This window comes from Sphaerodactylus townsendi, linkage group LG02 (genome assembly GCF_021028975.2).
Source record: "Sphaerodactylus townsendi isolate TG3544 linkage group LG02, MPM_Stown_v2.3, whole genome shotgun sequence".
NCBI classification, from domain to species: Eukaryota; Metazoa; Chordata; class Lepidosauria; order Squamata; family Sphaerodactylidae; genus Sphaerodactylus; species Sphaerodactylus townsendi.
The window spans coordinates 3,594,637-3,620,590 of record NC_059426.1 but is presented as its reverse complement, the minus strand read 5'-3'; the positions used below and the strand labels follow the sequence as shown (position 1 = coordinate 3,620,590).

Genomic DNA, 25,954 nt, shown 5'->3' with positions numbered 1-25,954 from the left:
TCTTTGGAGCTAAGGTGCCCCAAGGTTGCAAGCAGATAGTGACAGAGAGCCACCTGGCTTCCTGCCTCACAAGATAACGGATGCAACTCTTTTCTCATGGAACTGGGGTGCCTTGTTATCTACAAAGCATGTAAAGCCAGAAAGGAAAGAGCAAGGAAAGATCCTGCCCCAAATGGCAGTGGTTACATATAGCAGGCTGGCTACATACAACTTTCAGCAGCATTGATTTGTTGTTTCAAGCAGTCACATTGAGTTAGGAATGCATCTCAATCACATAGATACTATCCCCCTGAAAGTCAGTGAACATAGCAATGGCAGCAGGCACATATGGCGGGGGGGCGGGTGGGGGTAGACAACTTCATGGAGAAGAGGTCCATAAATAGCTACTAACCATGGTGACTGAGGGGAACCTCCATAGGCAGAGACAGCAAACCTCTGGATGCCAGTCCTGGGAATCAGCGTTGGGGAAGGTGCAGTTCTGTGCCCCGTTTGTCAGCTCTCCAGGGCAATTGATTGGTCAACGTGTTACGTTCCTACACAATCCCGCTTTCCGATTATGCATTCAGCATCCCCAGATTTCAATCATCTACCATCTTCCTTGGTTCTGACGGGATTCTTTGAGTTAAAGCCAACACACACGCACAAAGCCCCTGCCTTCCTGGAGGGGGACGGTTTGGGATCATTTCTAGGCATTTTTTAATAGGCTTTGCCTTGTCTGCCAGCTTCCTGTTACATGACTTTTTCATGGTGTCAGATGATAATTTGCATTTAAATAGAGATATTTAACAGTGGAGCAAAAGGAATTCCTGCCAGCTGCCTTTCCTCTTGCTGGGAACTTGAAAGTGTCGGCTTTATTGTTTTCTCTTCTCATGGTTACGTGGGCAGAAATGAGGTGCGGAACATGTCGGCAGTGCAAATTATCAAAGGTGCTTTTGAAGGTCACAGATCAAATAAATTGGGAGAACACATACCTGGTCTTGTTCATTAAAAATGAAATATCCAACAGAGGTAGGTACTGGACCGGATTCCGCCCAAGTACTTATTCTGTTCATGCACTTCACTGGAAGTAGTCAACAGACTGACTGAGGCTATTTAAATTAAAGTCTATACCGAGACTGATGGTAGAGAAGAGAAATCTGACCTTGTCCAAGCCCTGTCAGGGAGGGGGCGTGAGGCAAATGCACCCCAGCTGCTCACCTTCTGGAGCCCTGCAGAGGCAGGAGCCATTTCTGAAGGAAAATCAATGAAACGCTTCCATAAATACTATTCTGGGCAGTGGTCAAACCCCTGGCCTCCTTGGCTTCACCTCACGATTTGGGGTGCTCCTGGCTAAAAGCTGCGTATAAACTCTGTTTAAGCAAAGAATGGTCTACAAGACAGGGCCCAAATCTTGAAACGGTTAGCCCCGTGGTGGCGAACCTTTTGGCACTCCAGATGTTACGTTATGGCACTCCATCTTACCCCATACGCCCCGAACCGGTCTCTGCGCTCGGCAGAGGCCAATTTACTGGTGATCCTTGGCCCCTCAATGATGCGGCTGGCCTCCACCCGGACCAGAGCCTTTACAGCTCTGGCCCCCGCCTGGTGGAACGCTCTCCCACCAGCTGTCCGGGCCCTGCGGGATCTTGTCGAGTTCCGCAGGGCCTGCAAGACTGAACTGTTCCACCGGGCTTTTGGGGAGACTAGCCGTTGATAGGGGCCCCTCTCTCCCTCCTTCTTCTTTTGTATAACACCATGTGGATCCTACCGCCCTTCCCCTCTGGATTTTTGGAGGGAATTGATAGCAGACGCCATCTTGAGTTAACATTAATTTATATTGCTGCATTTTAATGGGGTAGGGTTTATTTTTATTAGAGCCGTATTAACATATATTTACTGTATTTTAACCTAATTGTGCTCTATTTATATGCTGTTCACCACCCTGAGCCCTCCGGGGAAGGGCGGTCTATAAACCCAATTAATAATAATAATAATAATAATAATAATAATAATAATAATAATAATAATGGACTTCAATTCCCATCAGCCCCTGCCAGCATGGCCAATTGGTCATGCTGGCAGGGGCTGATGGGAATTGTAGTCCATAACATCTGGAGTGCCAAAGGTTCACCACCACTGGGTTAGCCCATTTTTCGTTGGGATTCTCTGATGGCCACTACTTTCCAGGAGCTGCTCTTCCCAAGAGCAGACAGCAAACAAGCAGTGGTTTTGGGTTGTGCTGGTGGCAAAGTTGACGGCCAGCATTCTATGAAGTTCACCAGTAGCAGTGACACCAGAGCATTTTGGGGTTATTACAGAAAGCCATCAGCAAAACCACTGGTTTAGCAATGCACCTTGGGAAATACCAGCACCAAATTTCAAAGAAGCTCAGATGTTATAAAGCCACAACAAATATATACTCACAAAAAGCAGGTATCTGGCTTCACAATATGGAGGGAGTTCAGCGTACTCTCTAAATGTACACTGTTCCCATCCTTGTACCTGTCTTCCAGTCACATAAAATGTCAGCAGTTTCTGTCCAACCACTCCACTCAACAGAAATGGAAGGTTAGTTGGCAGAATGACAAAGCAGAAGCAGGAGACATGACCCAGCATTCAGGAGATCAGCCCCAGTATCCCCATCTCATTGCTGGAACCCTGAAAAACAATCCATTCTTTGTCCCTGGCCTTCCTGACAGTTTACCTCCTACTGCCCCAGGACTCATTTCTGACTATAAATATTACTCCTGTGGCCATTCATGGTGTGTGTGGGACTTGGATCCATGCACATACCCTCCCATTCCTGATGCTTTTGTTGGACCTCTCTTCTGGACTGGTAAATATCACCCATACTTGAAACCCTACCCAACTTCCTCCCTCCCTCCCTTAGTTAGCTCCTGTATGCCTTGTGCATGTATGTTCAGTGCCTGAAAATATATTCCTTGGTTTTCATTAGTTTATTAATAAACCTCAATTGTTAATTTTACACAAGCCTGCTCATTTAAGAGATTCCACCTGAATGATCCTTGTGGACATATGTAACAGAACTCAGTTACCCGCTCTTTCTAAGCTTTGTCATCAAAAGCTAATCCCCCCAACTAAAAGTGGAGACAGACCAACTTTGAGTAACCACTTGGATTTCATAATCTTCATCAGAGAAAAAGTTTGTTTGCAGATGTGTGTGGTGTCAAAGTCTCTGAACATGCTTGCAGCAACCTTCTTTAGGTTGATAAATCTATCAGACCAGAATAGAAATCTAACAGACTATTTTATTTGTAAATGTCTCAGGCCGTTTCTGCACGGAGGCGGAAGAGGTCGGGTCAGCGTAGATGACGCCGACCCGACCCCTCTGGGACCGTTCGCATGAACGGTCCCAGAACCAGCCGGGACGACAGCGCAGAGCTGCGCCATCGTCAGGGCGATCTTCCTGTCCTGCGGCCCTCCGGCACATCGCCGAGGTCAGGGGACATGCCCCCCTGCCCTGCGTGACCGCTCCGGAGTCGCAGAGCAGAGGGGGGGTATCCCCAGGCCTCGGCGACGCGCTGGAGGGACGCAGGACAGGTAGGTCGACAGGACATGGGGGAGGGAGGGCGCCTTGGAGCCGCTGCCGTTCGCACAGCAGCGGCTCCAAGCCGCCATTTTCCGAAAACCTCGCTTCCCAAGCGAGGTCGGAAAATGGCGGCTTCGCAGCAGCTGCGCCCCCTGTGCGAATGGCTCCCTGGGGACAGCGTTTTTGCCGTCCCCAGGGCGCCATATTCCACCCGTGCGGAAGGGGCCTCAGAGACAATCACTGGCTTGCATATCAATTGGTTCCATCTGAAAAAGTTACTTGCATTTTCTGCTGCTACTTTAAACAGATTCTGAAACACTCTTATTTCCTTTCCATACGTATGGCAATCAGTGAATCAGTTCTGGAATTTCACCTACAATAGTTTCAGTGCTCCGATGTGACTTTCAACACTGAATTATGAATTCCCATCCTTCTCAGATTTTAGTCCTCTGCAGCATGAGAAGTCTGAAAAGTTACCTTCATTAACTTGCTTTACAACAATGTTCAGTTTTGCTTCAAAATCGTTCAATTCAGACTACATGGGCCACACAAGATTTCCTTTTCCCTGCTACCTTAGATTCAATGTTTTCAGATGCTGTGTGATATCAGTCGAGAAAGCCAAATCAAAAATCCATTCAGGATCAAAAAAGTACTTCTTGACCTTTTCCTTCCCCTTTGAGAAAGATATCAATGTCATGATGAAGACTGAAAAAACATTTGAGGACTTAATTTCTCCCAAGCAACCTGAATTCTATATGGTACAATACATGTCCATATTCTGCATCTATCCCTGAGAAGAAATTGAGAAACTGATGAGGAGCCTTATTAATGCTGGATACAACAGCATGTACTACACTTTCCCACTGAAAGAATTCTTTTATATATATACATACATACATACATACATACATACATACATACATACATATATATATATATATATATATATATATATATATATATATATATATATATATATATATATAATTTTAATGATATTATGGATCATGTTACATACATTTTGAAACATGATATTACATCCTTAAACATGATATTACATCCTTTTATATACATTTTGAAACATGATATTACATCCTTACAAACTGCATGGAAAATGTCCCATTTGATTTCAATAATTTCAATATCTCGTCACTGATTTTTGCAACTACACCAGGTTTACTTCCCATCACATTTCTTGCACCATCAGTTGTGATGCTTTTCAATTTATTCCAACTCAAACCAAGATTTTCTACTGATTTACACATCTTCAAGAATGTATTGTCTGCAGATATAGTACCTTTCAATATCTGCAGAGCACACAGCTCTGAAGTTGGACTCTATCCCCCGATAAACAGCAGTAGTTGAACAGTGTCTAGTCATTGCTCTTATCTAATGCCAACAGGGGAAAAACCAAACTTTTAACCTTGACAACCAGTGACATATGCAGCTCTTCTCCAAGTTCTTCAACACATCTAGTGATGGTAGATACAGATAAACTGACACAACTAACACAAAATACTTTATCAGGGCACATTTCCTCCATTTGTCTAACCATGCACTTCTTAACAAATTCAGTGAATGATCTACAGCTCTCAGCGATACATTTAGTTGCACGACAGTTGGCCCTCACAGTAGGCAGGTTCTTCTCAACATGCTTATTTTGCTGCAAAAACACAGTGTACTTTGTTCACCCCGGCAACAATAAAGATCCAGGAAGATGCACACATCTCCTGTCCTCTTTATCCTGAAAGGGGCATAGCTGGGGATTTTCCCTTTTGACCACGGCAGTGACCCCTGCCTTCCTATCGACTACCTCTCAGGAGTATTCAGCCATATGGGCAACCTCGGAAGAATGTTTTAATGGATTATGAATCTAACCTACCAGATGGCAGAGTTGCAATCCAAAGTACCCTAGACACTGTGAAATTTATTTCTTAATAAACACACTGTCTCGAGGTTTAAATTACACATGCTAGCATTTAAAAATTGGAGGCTCTCTCAAAAAGGCCAGGTAGTGACAAGGAGCAAATGGAAGGGCAGCCTGGAACAGAGGATATGCCATTAAATTGGCTTAGAATTATCCTATGAGCTTCCCTGCAAAGAGTACTCCTTCCCGCTTAACCCAAGGGGCTGCTCACTGGCTCCTGCAATCACAGATGCACGAGAAGTCTCTAGCTTGAGTGGGTGGGGGAACCAGAGCTCTACTGGCTAGCAAAGGGCCCAGAATGGCCAAAATGCTAATGTGGAGGATGTGACAAAGAGGAGGGTGACCAGATGCTCTGACACACAAGCAATCCTGGAAACAACGTTGCTATCGTATTTTTTTGCAAGAAAGGGACAGGAGGAAAAGCATTAGGCAATGCCTCTTGAGGAGGAGGAGGGAGACAAATTTGGATTTAAACCTTGCTTTTCTCAACCATAAGCATAGTGGTCCAGAGCAGGTGCACTCTAATCTGGATAACCGGGTTTGATCCCCCACTCTGCCACTTGAGCTGTGGAGGCTTATCTGGGAAAGCAGATTAGCTTGTGCACTCCACCACACGCCAGCTGGGAGTCCTTGGGCAAGTCACAGCTCTTTGTAGCTCTCTCAGCCCCAAACCACCTCATGGGTGTATGTTGGGAGGGGGGTAAGGTAAAGGAGATTGTAAGCCCCTTTGAGTCTCCTTAAAGAAGAGGAAAGGGGGGTATAAATCCAAACTCTTCTTCTTTCAAAGTGAGTTAAGTGAGGCTGAGTGAGTTTTGAGAGAACTGTGATTGGTCCCACAGCAGGCTTCATGTGGAAGAGCGGGGAATCAAACCTGGGTCTCCAGATTGGAATCCTCTACAGATTGGAATCTAACCACTGCACCACACAGGCAGGAAGAACAGTGTGGGGTTTGAAGGAAGATGCCTTGAGGGTGATAGTAGCAGACAAGTAGGTTGGAGGGCTGCACAGAAGGAGATCATGGACCACATGCAGCCAACGAGCCGCAGGCTGGGGACTCCCGCTCTGGATTGACTACCCTGTTTCCCCGAATATAAGACATCCCCAAAAAATAAGACATAGTAGAGGTTTTGCTGAAGTGCGAAATATAAGGCATCCCCCGAAAGTAAGACGTAGCAAAGTTTTTGTTTGGAAGCACGCCCGACGAACAGAACGCAGAAAAATAAGACATCCCCTGGAAATAAGACATAGCGCATCTTTGGGAGCAAAATTTAATATAAAACACTGTCTTATATTCGGGGAAACACGGTAGGGCTGAGCTGTTCAGCCTCACCTGGTGAAAACAGAAGTAGCCCCCCCCCCCCCGCAGCTACGGTTCAACCAGGTTGCCAACCTCCAGGTAGGTCATGGAGATCTTCCTGAATTAGCCCAAATAAACTCAAAAATACACACATTGCACTCTGGCTGTGTCCAATCTTATATATCGATCTTACATATAATTAAACAACTTAACACTTCTGTTTGTATTTACATTTCCTTATTTCTCTGACAAAGTTCTTAAAGATACAGCACAAGTCTTTCACTTAGTCCATTCAATTCTTTGTTCAGAAACAAAGCTTCAGTTCCATATAGTCCATATTCCAATTCTGTAGGTTCTACATAAAAACGCCTCGCGCGTATAGAACGTTTTTCGTGCGTCTTCCTCAGTATGCCAGTATGTTCAGTCAACTTCCAACAGTTCTTTGAGGCTTCTAATGGGTATATTGGCTCTCTGTTCAGAGTTGCCCGCTCCCATCTCTGCCTTCCGTTGACATTGCACTCTTAAAGATAGTGGTGATCTTCTTGAATTGCCATTCATCTCCAACCCACAGAGCTCAGCTGTTCTGGAGAAAATGGCTGATTTATGAAAATCTATTTAAACATATGAAGCTGCCTTACATTGAAAAAGGCCACCATCCAGGGATTCAGGCTGGCAAATGTGGATTTGTGCATAAGGATTCATGGCTCTAGCCTGATTGTGATATTAAAAGAGGATGGATTCGACAACCTCCACAAACCTAGTTACTCTTGCATAAGCCTCTAAGAAGTCCTACGGTTGCTGCACAGACATTTCAACATTCTGTTGTGCGTTTTCTGGGTTGTGTAGCCATGTTCCAGCAGTTTTTGCTCCTGATGTTCTGCTCCGGATGAAACGTTAGGCACAAAAACTACCAGTCTGCAGCCGCACAACCCAGAAAACCCACAACAGGCTGTTGATTCTGGCCACGAAATCCTTCGACGATACATCTCCAAGGTCATTCTGATATGAGTGACAATTGATGTCTACTTGACTTCATGTCGAACTGGAATATGTCTGACAGAGGAAAACGCTCAAAGCAAACAATTCGTCGCATCTGATCTTAGGGTAGTCAAATGTTGACTCTCAGCAATTAGCTGGAACCTGGCCATCTGGACGGCATGTGAGGTGGGTGAGAATTGCCAAAGTAATTTCCTTTCACAAGCAGTTACTATGCCCTGTTCTCAACGGTCATCGTTGAATGAATCAATGTACAGGACAGCGGTGGTGGTGGTGATGGTGGTGGGGGGAGGGGGGGAGACTTCTGATCTACATGTAGCTTCCTCCCTTGAGTGTCATCTGACAAACCATCCACCAGGAGGAGAAACTGTCTTTTCCCTCCTTTGTCCTTGGCCCTGAAGGTTGTGCCTCATGTTTCTCCTACTTCCATTCTAGACACAGGCTGTGGTTTAAACTTATTGTTTGTTTACAGTGCGCATAATAGGGCCAAATCAGAAGAGCCAAGATGGAGCCCCGGTTGCAACCGGTAACCTGTGCTAATTCTTGACGGGTCATGTCATGTCTCCAGGGGAGGCAAGGAAGTGCACCATCCGTGGGAGTTCTAGGGTGTTGTGGGTTTTCCAGGTTCTATTATCGTGTTCCAGTCGCATTTTCTCCTGCGTCAGGCGAAATGCCAGGAAAAAATGCTACCGGAACATGGCCATACAACCCAGAAAACCCACAACACCCTAGTGATTCCGACCATGAAAGTCTTTGACAATACATGGGGATTCTGTCTGTACAGTATTATGTTGCTTATGCTAGTGCTGCGCTAACTGCTGGAAAGCGTGGGATTGTCTTGGAGTGGGGCACATTTGTGAGAGCGTGAAGAGAGGGGCTGCCGATTAGCAACGGGGGGTTGTAGGAGGGGGGCCACTGCTTTTTTCACCAAGGGCATTGGCATGAAAGTTAGATCTCTCTGGTGTAATCGATAAATCAATTTCATTTAAAATGGAGTCTGATTATTGGAAGATTTGAGGAACACGACACTCTTAAACCTCATCCCAAGCTCCTTTCCCTTCCTCTCCCCACAACAGGCACCTTGTGAGGCAGGTGGGGCAGAGAGAGTTCTGAGAGGACTGTGACTAGCCCAAGGTCACCCGGCAGGAATGTAGGAGTGTGGAAACACATCAGGTTCACCAGATGAGCCTCTGCCACTCAGGTGGAGGAGTCGGGAATCATATCCAGTTCTCCAGATTAGAATCCACCTGCTCTTAATCAGTACACCACCCTGGACCCTGGTCTGCCTGGCTAGCACCTGCTGGCAGAACACAGGCAATGGCAAACTACCTCTGGCTGCCAGATTGGCTACCAATCTTGATCCTCCTTGAACTGAGATTGCAAATGCCTGAGCAGACCAGGTGCTCAGGAGCAGCAGCCGCAGAAGGCCATTGCTTTCACCTCCTGCACGTGAACTCCCAAAGGCACCTGGTGGGCCACTGCGAGTAGCAGAGAGCTGGACTAGATGGACTCTGGTCTGATCTAGCAGGCTCTTTTCTGATGTTCTTATGTTCTGTATGAAAACTGCTTGGAAATCACCATAAGTCCAAGATGATTTGATGGCACTTTCAGTCACCATCTGACAAAGGGAGTTTTGGTTCCTGAAGCTTTCTATCCTGGAAATCTTGCCAAATGTTAAGGCGCTCACAGACTCGAATCTTGCTCTCCTAGTGCATACTAACAGTGAAATGATAGTACACAACAGTTAACCTAAACCATGGTTTACAAACTCACTCCCTGGTTCTGGTTTTCTGGTCCTGGTTTTTCAGGTGATCAGAAACTGTGTTTAATTCAGCCTTGGTTAGGAACCTTTACCATGGATTGGCATATCTAAATACAGGCATTTGGCAGGTAGTGGCAGCGGATTTTTGGTGCGAAATCCTAGTTTCTCCTGGTGTGGCCTGGAGAAAGATCAAGTGAAGAACAAGAGAGCAAACATTTCTCCACCAGAAACCAGGGGGGAAATTGTACCAGTATCCCAGATGCTTGTAGCAGTCTGAAGGTGAGGAATTACATCTGATCCCTGGACTACAGGCAGCAGACCCCCTATGGTGAAATGGCAGCTCTGCAGGACCAGAGGCGTTCCTCTCATCGGGCTGCCAACTGTGGATTGGGAAATACCTGAAGGTGAAGCCAGGAAAGGGTGGGGTTTGGCGAGGGACTTCCAGAGGGCATCATGCCATAGAGTCCCCTTTCCAAAGCACCCATTTTTGCCAGCGGAATTGATCTCAGTCACCGGTAGATCAGCTATAATAGCAGAAAATCTCCAGCTGCTACCTGGAGGTTGGCAACTGAATCATTGTATACTTGACTCTTTTGGGTTGCATAAGTTTATATGATGTTTCCAGTCCTTTGTTTTCATTGTTCAAAAATTATTCTGTTTAAACAGCCCCTCGCTGGCTTTGTTTCCCCCCCCCAAAGCGGTTTAAGAGACTTCAGCTTTCTGCATGAACAAAATGATACATTTGATAGCAAAATCAAAATATAATTCAAACAGCACAGCATGGCATTAGTAGAAATTAAAGATACTATTGTTGGGATGAATTGTTCTGCCTTTATCAGCCTGTAATGCTTTCCATGCCCTTGTCTGACAAGCCCCGTTGTCATCCGTTTATTCATCCACATCCTTTTGTTAAGTAAAAATCATTTTACATTTTCTACCAGCCCTATGTTAATCTTTAGATCTCTTCTATTGATTTGAAAGTTAATTACCTAGTACAAAGTCTTACATTTCTCAGGGGTTCTTCTCCACCCCACCTCACTTTGCTTAAGACAGAATCGGTATGCAGGTTAAATTTGTAGAACAAAAGCGTTCCTTTTGGTAGAGAAGCATCCCAATGGTGAATGGACATGAGATTTTCTTCTTTAATAAACATTTTTTCTTACATTTGAATACATTGGCAAGACCTTGATTTGCATTTTCATGGAATGTAGCCAGTTTCTTTCCCAATAAAATTGCCTAGATATTAGTAGTACGTACAAGGTTTTCCCAGACTCCTTTAGCTGAATTCAGGGACCAGAAGTTCCACTTCATAGTCCAGAGTGTCACACCCAGTCATATACCAGGCCTGACCATAATTCCCATCCTGGCAGGAGGTGGGTACAGTAGTTTGTGTGCCCCACCCCCACCCCGGTTCCCTTGAATGTAGTTCTGGGAATGTAGTCCTGGGACACTATCACTATCATCAGAGACTGTTGAGAAAACTCAGCAATCAAGGAATAAGAAGGGAAGTCCTCCTATGGATTAAAAACTGGTTGAGGAACAGGAAGCAAAGGGTGGGTGTAAATGGGAAATTCTCACAATGGAGAGATGCAGGGATTGGTGTCCCCCAAGGATCTGTTTTGGGACCAGTGCTCTTTAACCTATTCCTAAATGACCTGGAAGTAGGGGTGGGTAGCGTGGTGGCCAAGTTTGCAGATGATACCAAATTATGTAGGGTGGTGAGAACCACAAAGGATTGCGAAGAGCTCCAAGCGGACCTTGATAAATTAGGTGAGTGGGCTAAGAAATGGCAAATGCAGTTCAATGTAGCAAAATTAAAGTGATGCACATAGGGGCAAAAAATCCAAACTTCACATACACGCTACAGGGGTCAGTGCTATCAGTCACAGACCAGGAAAGGGATTTGGGCGTCTTAGTTGATAGTTCCATGGGAATGTCAACTCAATGCATGGCAGCTGTGAAAAAGGCAAACTTTATGCTGGGGATGATTAGGAAAGGAATTGAGAATAAAACTGCAAAGATTGTCATGCCCTTATATAAAGCAGTGGTGCGACCGCACTTGGAGTACTGTGTCCAGTTCTGGTTGCCGCATCTCAAAAAGGATATCGAAGAGATAGAAAAAGTGCAGAGAAGGGCAACGAGGATGATTGAGGGACTGGAGCACCTTCCTTATGAGGAAAGGCTGCAGCGTTTGGGTCTCCCTCACGTCTTCAATAAAATCCTTGAGCCCACCAAGTGAGTTATTGTCTGAACGGGGAAACTGACCGCTAGCAAGCCATTAACCACTCGGAACGGTTCTGTTGGATGACTACTTGAGGATGTGTTGATGGAAAAAAGGTAGGCTCTCTTTGCCTGCCTCACCACCACCGGACAGGCCTGAAAATGGGCTCTCAGTGTTTGGTCAGACCCACAGCGGGATTTCAACCACCTGCACTCTAGCCGTCTCCCCTCCTGTTTCATTACCCGCAAATCCCCACTGAACCAAGGGGCCAAGCGGGCTCTTAAGGCTGGGTAGAGACATCCGGGAGTGATAGTGTTGATGGCCCTCTTGATTTCACCATTCCACAGTGAAGAAGAAGAAGAAGAAGAAGAGTTTGGATTTATATCCCCCCTTTCTCTCCTGTAGGAGACTCAAAGGGGCTTACAATCTCCTTGCCCTTCCCCCCTCACAACAAACACCCTGTGAGGTGGGTGGGGCTGAGAGAGCTCCGAGAAGCTGTGACTAGCCCAAGGTCACCCAGCTGGCGTGTGCGGGAGTGCACAGGTTAATCTGAATTCCCCAGATAAGCCTCCACAGCTCAGGCGGCAGAGCCGGGAATCAAACCCGGTTCCTCCAGATCAGAGTTCACCTGCTCTTAGCCACTGCTCATTGCCACTACGCCACTGCTTAATGGACTTCTATGATGGCTGTGTTCAGATCTTAATAATAATAGAACTACCACTACTGTTGCACTCTGGCTATAGCTAATATTTCAAATGCGTATATCTATATACATGAATTTATATCATTGTTCATATTTTTTATATTTCATTAGTTATAAATACAATCATTTCTTGTCGACTACATCCAACAGGTAAGTTCAACTTATTTTTAACAATTATAACAAATAGATTCAGGGTCATCCGTATTAATTCAGGTAAGTATTTAGTTCATACTCTCCCATCAGTTCAACATCCTTAAGGTAAGTATTCAATCAATGCGAAAACATGTATATACATAAATATATTTAGTCCATCTTGGTTCATCAACATTGAACTTACCTGTTGGATGTAGTCGACAAGAAATGATTGTATTTATAACTAATGAAATATAAAAAATGTGAACAATGATATAAATTCATGTATATAGATATACACATTTGAAATATTAGTTATAGCCAGAGTGCAACAGTAGTGGTAGTTCTATTATTATTAATATTTACTATTGCACCCCCTTTTCTTATGCGTTCAGATCTTCCCATTACTTCTTTGCTCCATCTTAATTCCTTGCAAATAAGTTTGCCTTGTGCACAGCTGGAGCGGTTGGCCCCACAAGGCAAAGGGCAGCTGGCCTGTAGCAGCGGCTCCTGCCCTTGTTACGGAGGCAGCGGCTGTTGGGACACTGGCTGGCTGGAAGTTCCCTGGCAGCATGAGTGGTCACTCCCCCTGTGGCTCTATGCATTGCCAGTGTGTGGTGCTGCCCCTCCCTTTCTCCCACTAGTGACCCTCAAAAGGATGGTGGTAGAGGCCAAGAGGCCCATGTCCACAGAAAGCCGTGCCGTAAGGGCAACTCCACGTCCTTCCACTGGTGGGGGTGGAAAGGAGTTGCATACACCGACATTAAAAGAAACAAAGGAGAGAACTTGAGTTCATTTCAACCTTTCTCAATTGTACAAGCCAGAAGCACTGAGGTCAGCATTAGTAGATTGCCTCAATCCCAAGCACGCACGTGCGTGCGCACACACATACACACACACCCTTTTTAATCAAGCAAGAACAAAAATGGGAGCTGAGAAGCAAGAACACATGAACACACCCATAATGTTACCAATGGGCCATGCTGGCAGGGGCTGATGGTAATCATAGTCCATGAACATCTGGGGTGCCAGAGCTGGACACCCCTGCCTTACACTGACATGGAGGCTACATAAAATTCTTTAGTTGTCTCTCCATCCCTGAAAATGAAAACTCACCATATCATCAGCTACTGTAAATTTGCTCCTCTGGTTGAAGGGCAATTCTGTCTGTGTAACAGCTCCATCTGCATATTAGGGATGGTTGCGAAAGTTTCACACCTCCGGTTTCAGCCTGAAAATCCGTGGTTCAAAGCACTTCTCTTTTGTGGGAAGTGAAGCTTGATTCTTAATTTTTGTACCAGATTTTGTTTCTTGGCACTAAATGTATCTTGTAAAATGTACACAATCTTCATTATTATTTGTGCATCAATAAAGCGTGTAATATATTAGGATGTGCTACGTTTATGCATGACTTTTGTCAAATACACAAACGCTATCTCCGTGGTTTGCAAAAACATAAAATGCGTGCACGCAATGCAAATGAGCGTACAGGAGCAATAAAAAGCAGCAAACCAAAACGAACAGCAGAAATGTGACAAATATAAAAGAAAGCAAAACAGGGCTGATTTGCTCTTCCCCAAACACCAAATTGAAATGGATGTGGACGTAGCGCGGTCGGCTCAGACTGTTTATCTACTAATCTCTCTTTCCAGATGGAGAAAGAGGCAGAGACAGCAGTTCAGGCACACTGGGATGAAAGAGAGACTGACAAGGGAAATATGTTGGTGTTACGAAAACAAACAGAAAGAAATACACACTGAGAGCAAAGATGCTGTTGAAAAGAAATCAGAGATAAAAAAAAATACCTAAAGCTTGAAACTACTGCAAAGGACAACAAGACAAACAACGTAAGATGCGTTCGCATGAATAATGTGAACTGGACAGCCCAAAGGCAGATAATAACATGTTTATGGGATTGAGAAATGCTGCAAGAGAATCCCTATATTACGGGCAATGCCTGAAGAGATCCATAAAAGACAGGCTTAATATAAAGAGCAGTCAACCACTACAGAAGGAGACCAAATGGGAAGTTAGAATTGACGGTACTGCATCAAAACAGGTTAGTGGCTCCATATTTATCAATGACCACACAAAACCAGTGGCAGGCTTTTAATTTCACCATTCTGCCACAGCAAGACCTTTCCAACTCAATGTGATCAGCAAAGAATCGAACAAAACCAGAACAAGATGTTTCTTCCAGGCTCCCTGCCTCTACGTCAACAGATCTAGAAGGCATCTGTGGTGGACCACTGAGAAGAATGTGTTTTAATAAGTGCAGGTCTGTCAGGAGCCATTATTGTTTACATTCAGAGTGAGGCATAGAGGCCTGGGAACAGGAGAAGCAACCTGGTTGGCCATCCTGCACTTTGATTGACCTAATGACTACTAGATGATGCAGAGTGCTGGAGGAGGTTAACTCCCTGACAGAACAATCTGAGAGGCTTTTTGGATTGTGAACTTACTAAAGTAGAGAGCTATCTGCCTCACCTAAGCTCTTAACATAATAACTGAGGAAAGTAGTGGCAATCAGTGTGAGATTCTGTCTTGCCCTATTGTTGTGACAGACTTGCGTGCTGTGGTTTAAGCAAATAATACACAGACAGAAGTGTACTGGTGGTTGCATTATTGAGGGGCTCAAGTTGAAGAGTCATAGATATAACCAGTTTGGGATATATCTTCCAGAAAGTGGGGGAAAGAAGCATAAATACCAGTTATTCTGGGGTACTGGGTTTTGTTTTGAGTTTCTTCTAAAGGAAGTGTTTTATGTTTTATTTTTGAGGGTTTTCTATCTGTGAGGACTGAGGGTAAAGAAGCTATGGTACCAAGCCTGATAGGACCCTGGATATGTGAGAAATAATCCATTAGCCAGGGTACCATCTTATAAAAGGAACTGAACCGACTAACTAACTGTACTTTCTGAGGAGCATCTAAACATACTAAAACTGGGCAAACTTATCTAAGTCTGTGCCTAAAAACAAATGCTGCTTCTCTGCCAAACAGATCTGTTGTAAATGTATATTTATGTTGCCTTATCCATTCCTTTCTACTATGTTATCCATCTCCCATTCCCATCTTTTCTCTTTTTAAATAAATCTTGTAATCTATTTAAGTTTTACATCTCTGCCTCAGTATGGTATTATCTTGATATGCCTTATAAAAGGGGTTTGCCAAGGAATTTTTAAAATAATGGGCTTCCTTCACCTTCTGGGAGGATAACAGGGCTGAAGGAAAGTGCTTCTGGCCACCAAATGATGCCATTCCTGAAGCATCTCAGTCCCTGATAGGAAATAGGTGGGGAAAATCTGACAAACCTGGTCAGCGAGTGGTTTCCCTGCCTTGGTGAAATTGGAAGGTGTGGGGCAAGGGGGGGCATCGCAGCATCATATTACAGCTTTGTGGAAAAATTAGGACTCCAGGATCTATCTATCTATCTATCTATCTATCTATCTATCTATCTATCTATCTATCTATCTATCTATCTATCTATCTATCTATCTATCTATCTATCTATCTATCTATCTATCTATCTATCTATCTATCTATCTATCTATCTATCTATCTATCTATCTATATGTATATGTATATGTATATATATATCCTCTCTCTCTCTCTCTCTCTCTCTCCCCAACCACACCACCCAGGGAGTCTTGGGTCTGCAGGATCATAAGCTCTGGACGACCAGAAACCAGAGAGCCAGAGAGCCCTGGAGTCAACTAACGGGCAGGAAACTGGCCCACAGTACCATTTGCAGAGGAAAGGCCATGCTTTCAAACAATACAAAACTTGGGTGCTGTGTGGTTTCCGGGCTGTATGGGGGTGTTCTAGCAGCATTCTCTCCTGACGTTTCGCCTGCATCTGTGGCTGGCATCTTCAGAGGATCTGATGGTAGGAATGGAAAGCAAGTGGAGTATATATACTGTGAGGTCAAAAGGTGAGGCCATCTGAATAGAGTAGCCTGGCATGTGAGTCCCATGCTACAGACTTCTCTGTGACTCACATGCCAGGCTACTCTATTCAGATGGCCTCACCTTTTGACCTCACAGTATATATACCCCACTTGCTTTCCATTCCTACCATCAGATCCTCTCAACTCCCCGTCACAGATGCAGCATCGAGCGGCATCTGCTAATGCAACAGAACACGCCATTATTGAGCCCGAAACCACCTAACACCCCAGTGATCCCAGCCGTGAAAGCCCAGCCGACAATACTGAAAAGAAATTTCTTCTAAGATGGCCTTCGAGAAAACGCCGATAAGATCTGCCAAATCTTTGCAATGAAGGAGCACGTGTTCAGTTGTTTCTGGTGGGCCAGCTGCACAGGAACAAATCCTGTTCTCCTGTGGGATGCCATGATATCTGCCTCTTTGTTTGAGCAGTGGGTAACACATTTAGCGAGCAAGCATAAAATATCTGCGGAGATGTGGGATTGGTTAAATTACTCATATATTTAGCCATAAACCCGGCAATGGTGGTGAAATGCCGCAAAATGTGGGAGAACAAGTTCTGCAGGCTCCAGCTGTGAGAAGCTGCCCTTCAATGTCAAGAGTACGCTTGTTTCAAAACTCCGAAGCCTGTCTTTAGATCCATCGAAATGAGAGTTGGTCAAAGATACACCTATGTTGTTTTTTCTGCTTGATAATTTTGGTGTGCCAGGTGGAGTGGAAGTGGTAAAGCTTTAACAGAAAATATGTGAGACTGCCCGGGGAGTCTATAATGAGTAGAAGCCAGTATTTTAAACAGAAGAGAGCCAAGCCGAAGGGAAAAAATTCGTCTTGGCTCCGGTTTTCTAGAAGCAAAAGAACTCTCGACAATACAAAACTGTTGGGTTTGGTTACTCTTTCCGTGTAAAGCATGTGTGTCCATGAGTCTCTGGACTCTGTAACTGGGAAGGCTCTGCAGCTTCAGGGAGTCATATCTATGAAGGAGGATGAACACTTGACAGTCAACCTTGCAGTGCAGCAAACAGGCACTCTGTCATGCCTCTTACTATTTTCCTTATTTAAGCCTCACTTGCACCCTTATTTAGAATGGGTTTGGTTGCTTTATGTACAGTGTTCTGTGGGAGGGAACCTTAGTTACACCCTGTCCCTTTAAGAAACCCTCTATAGGCAAGAGCACTATAGCATTCTTATTAGTTAGTAGTTCCTGTTTTACAGTCTGTTTTAGTTCAGGTGTCTGGGAAAGGCTGGAGACAGCAATATCTCAGATGTTTAAGGTGTTAGAGATCCATAGAAGTCAGAGTAGCAAGTTTCAACAGGATTGCAGGAAAGACAGGGTCCAGTTACAGGACACTGGGAGAACTCAGAAGCAAGCAGCACAGACTTCCTTAGAAGCAGTTAAGGAAAAGTTGGTGCCTGCACCGGTTGCTAGCTAAGCCATCTCCAATCGTTTCTAACGTACAGAAAATTATTCTTTATGGGAGGAGTCAGGATCCAAAACTTTCAGTACTATTAAACCTTTTTGAACTGTTGCTTATTTGTCTGTGGGTCTTACACTCTGTTCTGGCCAAGTGCAGGGCACCTGGATTTAGTTTGCTTGGGGAACAAAACACTCCCCTTCCAAAGCACATCTGAGAACAGCGATATCAAGACAAGAATAAAGTCCCGTTCCGCTCCACCCCTGCCCCACAGTCCTAAAACAAATATAAAATATGGGAAGCAGGCAATCGTCAGGATGACTGGCTGCAATTCTTGCAAATGGAGTGAATGGGAAATGCAGTTGAGCCACAGCCACTATTATACTTGTTATGGGGTGGATCTTGTATGCTGAGCCTAGGTGGATGCTTTCTTCCCACCCAAATAACCTTCCTCTCACTCCAACTCAGGTGGTTCTTCAGAAGGCTCCTTGGAAGATGGGTGAATCTAACCCATCTGTCCACATGGGCACATGCCTAAGAAAGTTTAGAACCTGCTCACACTTAGGTGGAAGGTGGTTACGTGAAATGCTCTCTTAAAGCCCATGTAGAATCAAACACCTCTGTGCGTAACACGGTTTTCTGTGATTAAGCAATTAGGAGTAATTAATTACCACTTCCTCCAGACATGAGCATCAATCAAAGGAAGGAATGCTGCTCCCACTGAGGAGGAGAATTCGTTTCCAATTAGCATCAATATGCTTGACAAGGAAAACCAAACCGGCACAAAGAGGACTTCGGAAACGGATGTCAGAGACAAGACAGCTGGAACAGTTGATGCCTCAGTCAGGAGGAAACCGTCCCTCGGAAGTCTCCTTTCTAACTCTAATCCTTATTGGCCGGTATCCGAAGGCATTCCATGACGGATTCAGCGCTGGTTCTGAGTGGGTTTTCATTGGGCTGTGTGGCAAATGGTCTGGTCGAATCGCGGCCACACAGTCCGAAAACCACCAGAACCAGTTAACTAAAATTGTCTATGATCCTCTCCTACTAGGAAATCAACTAAACAGCTGAGTAAGAAGAGTGTTCTCCAAACACTGTGCCAGGAGGGCTTCCGGGAATGGGCTCATCTAGTTTCCTGGCTGTTGGTGCAGCTGCCCATACTGCACAGTAGCAAGCGGGTTTCCACGTGGCTGATTCCCCCCACTATTCCCTGCCTCTGCTCCCAGAAATGGCCAGTCCCTTGTCCCCTTATAATAATAAGTACAACAGTTTCTCTCAGGTTCTCTCTCAGGGGATCTCTCAGGTTTCGCTTAGAAAAACAAAGTCTGTTTCTATCATAGTGCCTCCAATTGCAAAGATATGCAAACCGCCAAGAGCCAAAAGGATGTAGTGGTTAAGAGCAGGTGCACTCTAGTCTGGAGAACTGGGTTTGATTCCCTAATCTGTCAGTTGAGCTGTGGAGGCTTATCTGGGGAACCAGATTAGCTTGTGCACTCCAACACATGCCAGCTGGGTAACCTTGGACTAGTCACAGTTCTTCGGTGCTCTCTCAGCCCCACCCATCTCACAGGAGTGAAGGGGGGAAGGGAAAGGAGATTGTAAGTCCCTTTGAGTCTCCTTACAGGAGAGAAAGGAGGGGATATAAATCCAAACTCCTTCTCCTTCTCCTCCTCCTCCTCCTCCTCCTCCTCCTCCTCCTCCTTCTTCTTCTTCTTTCCCCTGTGAAATGGAAGGAAGTCCAGCCAAGGTCCTTAGTCTTTCTAAGCCAGTGGACACCTTTGGAATAGTGACACAGGACAGTGGGCACAGCGCAACTAAAAAATGACTGTCGAGAGGGGCTGAGGCCATACACAGAGGAAGCCCCGGGGGAGAAAAAAGGTAATTAAAATATGGTTGGGAAAGAGGAGTAAGAGGGAATAAAGCAAACACTGTGGCGGCAGCTGCCACTAAGCCCATGTTATTTCAATCTGTCTTCTAGCCCTTCCCAAGAGGTGGAGTCCATTCGAGATGGTTTCACCCACCCTGCTCTCTCCCACTGGCAGCCCTCTGTGTCTGAGGGCAGGAAGACGGCCCTGCTCCATAAAGGGGTCCTCCTGATGTTTGCCTCCAGCCCTTCTTGTGTGGACGGCCTTCAGGTTCTGAGCCTGACAGAGTTTCCATTGCCCTGAAGCCGACACCAAAACAGATCTCGATGGGCGGGCAGGCCTCTGTTAAAAACACACTTTGGGCGCACATGAACACTGAGACTAGTTCCCACGCAGGACCTTTTCTAGGCACAGCAGGAGCAGGCGGTAGGCGTTCCTTTCCTCTGAGTGCATTTCCAAGAGGGGAATTTATCTGTAAGAACTGCCGGCTCCAGACACAAGAGTTTCCTTTGTCACGGCACATAATGGCGCCGGAGAGACCTGAATGCAGTTGCAGGAGATGTTTCAGAGGAGGTGCCTGGCAAAATCAAAGGCACACTGACAAACAAATGAGGAGGCCGGCTGTTACCCGCATTCTAATGCACACACCCTGGTGAGAAGAGGCCGGGAGAGAAAGTGAGAACACAACCCGGCATTGTGTGCTGTAGCGTTGAGATCTCTTTTGGGAGACGGTTGGCTGGCAGCTGACTGACAAGGCGATAGAGATGGGAAGGGATTAAAAAAAAAGTTAAGTCCTCAATGATGCTGCATTGATCTTGCCTCCCTTATCTTTCTGCAGGACTCTGAATAGCAGACTAGTGCCATGGGGCAGTGCATTCCTGAATGGACCCCATAGATCTCACCGTGGGAGGAGAGTGGGGCTCTTGGGAGAAGTCCAAGCACTCCTTTTGATGCCCGCCCAAGTCTAGTTTGTCTTCCTTTGTTCTACAAGGAGGCTGGCAGAACTACTCGGCTCCGCCATCGCCAACACAATGCAGCAAATTATGTGGCAAGCATACGGAGCGAGGGGCTCAGGAATTTATTACAGCCCCAGCGGCTTTGCCCATCAGAGCGATGGGGAAGCAATCAGGGAGAGCGAACGCCTCCTTCACCTCTCTGGGGCGAGATTTCTCTTGCAGGAGGAACAAGGTGAGGCGTTAACAGCTCTTGTTCTCCAGCACTGATGACCCTAGGACCGGGGTGGCGAACCTTTGGCCCTCCAGATGTTCTGGACCACAATTCCCACCAGCCCCACTCCCAGCATGGCCAATTGGCCATGCTGGCAGAGAGCTGGTGGGAAACAATCCGCTATCTAGAGTGCCAGGAATTCCTGTTTCCCTAAGAGCAACAGTGGCAGTGAGGAGGATTAAAGCTCATGTTTCTAATCTGGAGGGTAAGATGGCAGGTTCTCTCCGTATGATTCTCCGCTCTGCCGCCTGAGCTGTGGAGGCTTATCTGGGGAATTCAGATTAGCCTGTGCACTCCCACACACGCCAGCTGGGTGACCTTGGGCTAGTCACAGCTTCTCGGAGCTCCCTCAGCCCCACCTACCTCACAGAGTGTTTGTTGTGGGGGGGGGGGAGGGCAAGGAGATTGTAAGCCCCTTTGAGTCTCCTACAGGAGAGAAAGGGGGGATATAAATCCAAACTGCAGTGCCTTTCTTGTTCTTTGATTCGCGTCTGAGTGCTGCGTTTCGTAGTCCCTATGTAGACTCGTCCACAGCTGTATTGTAGACTCTTGTAGACTCTTGCAGAGGTTAGAGGATCCCTCTTATGCTGAACTTTGTTGAATTTTCCTAGTAGATCTGTTGATTGTTTGGAGGTTATGCTACTTCATCAGTTTCCCTATACGATCAGTGATTCCCTTGATGTATGGTAAGAACACCCAGACACGAATCAAAGAACATGAAAGATCCCAACCACAGATGCAGGCAAAACGGCTGGAGAAAATGCTACTGGAACACGGCCATAGAGTCCGGAAACCCCACAACACTTCAGTGATTCTGGCTGTGAAAGCCTTCGACAATACATAAGGACATTTCGCCAACAGCAAGTGATTTTTTAAAAACTGAGAGTGTGGATTGGTTGTTCACTGCATGAGAACTCTGCTGAAACTAGCGGCCGTCCAGTGTTCTGAAACTGGTGGAGGATCACATGTCATGATATAAAAAAGAAAGGTTCACAAAAGGTTTATCTTCTAATCAGCAGAAGTTTGCCAACAGCAAGGCTGGAAACAGTAAGTCTAGGGCGAAGTAGCAACAGTTGACCTTTAACATGATTGGTGAGTTCAATTGTGACTCTAGACCAATGAGAGGCTGTTGCCGGGGCGGTGGAAAGTATCCTTGTTGGATGTATAAGAACCAATGTATTGCATATGCTAAGTTGAGAGTCTAAGTTGACAGTGTAGTTCAGTATGTGTTCAACTTTGTTACTGCTGAAGAGTTCTGTATAGTTTTATAGTCTCGTATAAAATAGACTTCTGTAACCTTGCAACTGCTAAAGTAAAACCTTCCTATGGAAAGAACATCTTGCGTGGAGAGTACTCTTTTCCAAGTGGGATAGAAAACTGCAGTGAGTGCAAGAAGACTTTAGACCTTCTCATCTTACCAGAGTAGCTCCGCTTTAAACGCTGATGATATCACATTCCACTAGACCTGGCAGGAATTAGAGTTCAGAAAATTTGTGGGGGTGTGGGGGTGAAGGAAGGCGTAACACTTTTTTGGGGCAACATTTCAAGTTGGAAAAGCACTTGAAATTGTGAGCTATTTTTCAGATGCCGAAATTCTTCCCAGCCAGGCTTCCACATGAAGTGGCTCTTCAGAGCACAGAGCAGCATTTCCAACCTTTCCCCGGCTCCTCACATGAAGTGCTTTTGCGGAGCCACTACATTCCACGTCTCAAATGCCAAAGTTCCAAAAGAACCCTTCCTGCCTCACAAGTTTCCGGTCTTTAGTGTTTGGCAAAAAAAAAAATTAAAAAGAGTAAAATAAATGAAATGAAATAATTATTTAAAACAAATACTGATGTTGCTACACTCTCTCTTTTCTCCTCTTTCAATGTCCATTTTTCTAAACCAAACCATCTCCCGAATTTGTGTTCTTTAACTGAGGGGAATGCAAATATGTGCCTTTCTCTAAAAATGCTAACAGCGTATGGGGGCACACTGGGCTCTCTGTTCCGCGTTGAGTCGGTTCAGTTCCCAGCTGAGAAATCACTTATGGTTGCTAAACATTACTTTGTGAGCACTTGAAGCATTTCCCACACAAAAGCAGGTTTCATAGGACCCGTCCCTTTGTTTTGTGAAAGAGCCGCTTCTGTGATTAGTGTTGTGCGCTGACACCTGTCGCTGCAATTGGGGTCTACGGGGAGACCTCCTATCCATGCAAGTGCTCTCCTCCTGTTCGCCCAGCGCATATTTAAAATGTTAATTGAATGCACCTCAATACAAGGATATAATTTAACCCAATGCTACAATACGCGTGTGTTCACCATCTACAGTTCCAAATGCCACTCTGTCGGTATGCAGTGCACAATTCAGAGCGGTGCCAGAAGAGACACAGAAGGCAAAACTTAACTTAATAATTTCCATTCTTAATTATTCGCTACTCCGTTTCTGTCAGCCCAGGGGAGGAAATGTTGCATTTTCCTAGTGATCGGTGCAGCTAGAGTCGAACGATGTTTTTCAACTGGAACAAGTTGTATATTAAGAACAGTAGCTGTTTTCAGTAGGGTAAAACTGTTTTACATGAAAAAAGGATAAAGAAAGGAGAAGGAAACTTCCATCTCAAAAAGGATATTGAGGAGAGAAGTGCAGAGAAGGGCAACGAGGATGATTGAGGGACTGAAGCACCTTCCCTATGAGGAGAGGCTGCAGCGTTTGGGACTCTTTAGTTTGGAGAGGAGACGGCTGAGGGGGGATATGATTGAAATCTATAAAATTATGAATGGGGTAGAAAATGTTGACAGGGGGCCTTTCCCCACTCCCTTCCATCCCCCCTATGCCGCGCGCTGCTCTCAGCGCGCGGCATCCCAGGCGCGTGCCCAGGCGTCCCCACGACGTGCGGGGTCGTCAAAAGGCGCCGTTCGGAAGAGCGCCTGGGATGCCGCGCGCTAAAGGGGGCGCGGCAGCGTCGGGGCGGCTGCGCTGTGGCCGCCCCTGCCGTGGGGAGGGAGGAGGAACCCCGCGCTACTCTCCTCAAGTAGCGCAGGGCTTACGGTAAGTGGGGAAAGGCCCAGAGAGACATTTTTCTCTCTTTCTCACAATACTAGAACCAGGGGGCATTCATTGAAAATGCTGGGGGGAAGAATTAGGACTAATAAAAGGAAACACGTCTACACGCAACGTGTGATTGGTGTTTGGAATATGCTGCCACAGGAGGTGGTGACGGCCACTAACCTGGATAGCTTTAAAAAGGGCTTGGACAGATTTATGGAGGAGAAGTCGATCTATGGCTACCAATCTTGATCCTCCTTGATCTGAGATTGCAAATGCCTTAACAGTCCAGGTGCTCAGGAGCAGCAGCAGCCTCAGAAGGCCATTGCTTTCACCTCCTGCACGTGAGCTCCCAAAGGCACCTGGTGGGCCACTGCGAGTAGCAGAGAGCTGGACTAGATGGACTCTGGTCTGATCCAGCTGGCTTGTTCTTATGTTCATATGTTCTTATGTTCTTATCTTTAAGTTTAACACCAAGCTGCACCAGATCCTGCATTTTCACGAGGCAAAAAAGCATGGGACATAAGATATATTTTCCTATTTTATCCCCACAAAAAGCTCTCCAAATCAAAAAGGGCAAACCTGAATTTTAGGAAAGGCTGGATACAGAAATCTGACAAATTGCTGGCACCTTGCTTGAGTAAATGTCATTCATTCTGTTAGAGTTCATGGCACAGGTTCATTCAAACTTTGCTTTCTGGAGCCTCCAAATGTTATAACTTTCAGGCTCACAATCTATTCAAATGCATATCAAGAACAATGAAGAGTAAACCTTTTAAATAACTGCCAAAAGGAGATGGAGTCAGAACAGTTACTTCAGTCAAAAAGGCCTGAATAAAACAACTAGCAGCTCAGTTTAGTTGTTAAGAGAGGTGGACTCTAACCTGAAGACCCGGGTTCGATTCCCCACTCCTTCACAGGAAGCTTGCAGGGTGACTGAGCCAATCACAGTTCTCTCCACATGGAGGCAGGCAACGGCAAACCACCTCCGAACTTCTCTCGCCTGGAAAACCCTTCCTCCGGGGCTGCCTCGAGTCAGCTCTGACTTGATGGCCCTTTCCACCACCATAGCTCAGTTCAACTGACTTCATTCATAGTTTGGAAGATCAGAAACAAGGATTTGTTCCCTCCGCCTCTCCTTTCTGCCTTTCTGGTATACATTCGCTAGCTCTGCTTCCCACTCGGTATCTGATGGAGTTTTGACTCTTGAAAGCTCACACCTTGGATATCTTGCTGGTCTCTACTCAACTCAAATCTACTGTCCCTGTTTTCATGACATGAATAGGACACTTGGCATGCAAGGGAAGGGGCGGGGAGGGGAGGGAGTGTGGGGTGGCATGCAAGGGAGGGGATGAAAGGGGAGGGGCCCCAGCATCTGCACATGGCCCACCCACCCTAGCATAGGGAGGAAGAGGGGAAGGAGAGGTGGCATGCAAGGGATGGGAGGGAAGGGGAGGGGGCCTGACGTCTGGACATGGCCCACCCATCCTAGTAGAGGGAGGGAGGGGTGGCATGCAAGGGAAGGGGGGAGGGAGGGAGTGTGGGGTGGCATGCAAGGGATGGGAGGGAAGGGAAGGGGCCCTGGCATCTGGACATGGCCCACCCACCCTAGTAGAGGGAGGGGGAAAGGGAGGGGTGGCATGCAAGGGAAGGGGAGGGTGGGAGGGGAGTGAGTGAGGGGTGGCATGCAAGGGATGGGAGGGAAGGGGAGGGGCCCTGGCATCTGGACATGGCCCACCCACCCTAGTAGAGGGAGGGGACAAGGGAGGGGTGGCATGCAAGGGAAGGGGAGAGAGGGAGGGGAGGGAGTGTGGGGGGCATGCAAGAGATGGGAGGGAAGGGAAGGGGCCCCGGCATCTGGACATGGCCCACCCACCCTAGTAGAGGGAGGGGACAAGGGAGGGGTGGCATGCA

The 25,954-nt window shown here is 46.1% G+C and overlaps 1 protein-coding gene across 1 annotated transcript in view; it reads right to left on the bottom strand.

Moving 5' to 3' along the window:
- ERBB4 (erb-b2 receptor tyrosine kinase 4) overlaps window positions 1-25,954 on the bottom strand; it is a 751,441-nt gene that overhangs the window by 104,034 nt on the left and 621,453 nt on the right. The gene's annotated exons all lie outside the window — the stretch shown is intronic.